Genomic DNA, 3,024 nt, shown 5'->3' with positions numbered 1-3,024 from the left:
ATAAAAGATAAAACAGTAAATGATAATAGCTTTTCAGAGTTGGAAATTGATGAGAACGGAAAGGAAATGTTTTCTTTACTAGTGTTATCAGTAATATAGGCGAGACAGATTTAGCACAAAAGGAGGATGAAGTGTATCATGCACTTCTATCAAGCATAAATGAAGATCCCTCAAATTATCGAGAAGCTATAAATAGTAAAAATAAAGATTCTTGGTTAAATGCGGTTGATGAAGAATTGAACTCCTTACAAAGAAGTCAAGTAAATGAATGGAAAAACATTGAATGTCATTGATTCAAAATGGGTTTTTAAGTGTAAAAATGAGGCAAATGGAAAAATAAGATTCAAGGCGAGACTAGTAATCAGAGTTTTCTAGGATAAGAACATTTATGAAATAAGGGAAACTTATGCTCCAGTAGCTCGTTTACCTTTAGTGAGAATAGTTATATCAATTATCAACAAATACAATCTAGAGGTGTGTCAACTAGATATTAAAACTGCTTTCCTTAATGGTGTGATAGATGAAGAAATTTACATGGAAATTCCAGAAGGAACTGATCATACTGACAAAGATAGGCGAAAAAATGTGCACATTGAAGAAAGCACTTTATGGTCTTCGTATCAGCCCCAAACGGTGGAATGTAAAGTTCACTGAAGTATCTTTGAGTATGGGTCTGTAGAACTCGGATTTAGAACCTTGTTTATTCACTTGGCGAGATGAAAACAAGTTCTTGCTTCTGCTACTTTATGTAGATGATATGTTGTTGGCGAGTAATGATAACGATAAATTGGCTGAAGTAAAGAGTAATTTATGTAGCGAATTTGAAATGACAGTCCTGGAAGAACCCAAGGAATTCTGGAGTATGACTATTAGGCGAGACAGAGAAAATCAGATTATTAAATTAAATCAGGAAAAATATATTCAAAAGATATTAAGTAGGTTTGGCTTTGATAAAGCTCATCCACAACGTAGACCAATGAATACTTCCCAAGTAACTAATAATGAGAGAAAATTAAGAGAAACAGAATATGATAATGGGACTGTGGAAAGGACAGAAACAAAAGCAAACATTCCTTATAGAGAGGCCGTAGGTAGTCGTTTGTATTTGGCTGGTGCGGCGAGACCAGACATTGCAGGTGCAGTCAATGCGATAAGCAGACATCAAGTAAATCCTAAGAAAGTTATTGGAAAATGGTAAAAAGAATTTTTCGGTATCTGAAAGGTACTAGGGGCTTGGGTCTGAGATATTCAGGTGAGACTAATGACATTCAGGGTTATTCTGATGCGAGTTTCTCTGATTGTAAAGATTCAATCACAACTTGTGGATTTGTGATTAGACTGTTTGGTGATTCGATCATTTGGCGAAATCACAAACAAACTACAGTAGCACTTTCTAAGTGTGAAGCTGAGTATTTTGCAATGAGCGAGGCGAGTTGAGAAATAATGACGTTGCACAACTCTTTGAAACTAATACTGGTTGATCCCCCTGTTCCAATGATCTTAAGGTGTGATAATAAATCTGCTATTGTTAGTGCAGAAACAAATGGAGGAAGGAAATTGAGACACATTGTAGAGAACAAATTACATTATGTAAAGGAATGTGTTAAAAAGAATTATATAAAAATCATTTGGATTGACGGGATCAACTAGCTGATATTTTCACCAAACCATTGGCGTTTGATATCACACAAGCGTTTGATGGACCTAATAATGAATGTATGTAATGAACGGACCTTTTTATTCGTTTGTTTATTACATAAAATAATGGTTATTTTTGTTCGTGGATCCTTACCTTTAAAGCGCTGGGCGCATCTGGAGTACCAAGTGTAAAGAGATGATGGGAATGAGAAATGATTTTGGCACTGTGTATATTCTTAATTTTGGATTTATTCGACGTTTCTAATTGATTGGTAGAATTATACAATCGGACCGATTGAGTTTAGAACAATTATCTCAGAAACGTTTTGGAAGATTCGATAAATTCTAGAAGGGAACATGAACTTGTTTTTTTTGTTAATATCTAGATTGAATAGAAATCATCGTCAGTTTAAAAATTTTAATCTACACGGACTCTACTTTTAAAGTTTTCGGTTGTGGCGCCAGATTGTTTGAATAGGGGAGAATCAATTTTGCTCATTTACTTACTTTTCTCTTTTTGTCTCTACTGTCTCGTTCGTTTGGCTATAATCCCAAGAACGGTTAAACTCTTGTTGCTTTTACAATTTTGAAGACACCGAATTTTGAAGTCCACGAAACAGTAAAATAAGAGAAAGATAATTTATAAACAGAATGGGATTTAACAAATTTTTCACTGTCTTTTAGAGCCCGAACTAATGAATGAAAGTTTCTAATTATTCTATTGACAACTAAATTTCTTTTTGCAATTTTACTTGCACATGTTCAATTCTAACAATAATTGGATAATGTAATATTATTCCAAATGTTGACTTGTCTTGTGTCCTTTGCACAGAATTCCGCTAATTATCGTAATAGGCAATTCGCAGCCTATCAACCGTAACGCGCAGAATTGCGAATTAAATTAAATGCCTATGGTAGCGAGAATACTTCTCGTTGAATTTTACTTAAAACAATCAATTGTACGTCGGGCAGGACTTATAAACCGATTCCGAAGTTACGAACGCGTGATTGATTCAAGGAGCTCAATCTAAAAAGGCATGCCGCTTTGGCATGTGAGACGTTACTGATTTTCTTTTCAATAATTTTTGTCGCTAAGGGTAATTTTGATGGCTTCGCATTTTAGGCAAAAAGGGGTCACGTGGTGCGGTGGCGTGATCGGAGTTTTGGATATATATATATATATTTTTCTTTTTTTCACAGCGAGTGTGAGTGTTTACTCCAACGGTTTTGTGTGAATCGGCATTCCCACGAGCGCGGATTTTCGATCGAGCAGAAATTTGAGACCGGATGCACGAAGTCAAAAATGGATTGCATTGGTTTGTTCATTGTATTGGCATTATTCTCTTGAGGAAATTAATTTATTATTTCTGTTATTTTATTCATTTC

The sequence above is a fragment of the Diachasma alloeum genome, unplaced genomic scaffold (genome assembly GCF_001412515.2).
Source record: "Diachasma alloeum isolate Michigan unplaced genomic scaffold, Dall2.0 Dall_scaffold_00982, whole genome shotgun sequence".
NCBI lineage: Eukaryota > Metazoa > Arthropoda > Insecta > Hymenoptera > Braconidae > Diachasma > Diachasma alloeum.
Note: the sequence above shows the minus strand (reverse complement) of the source record.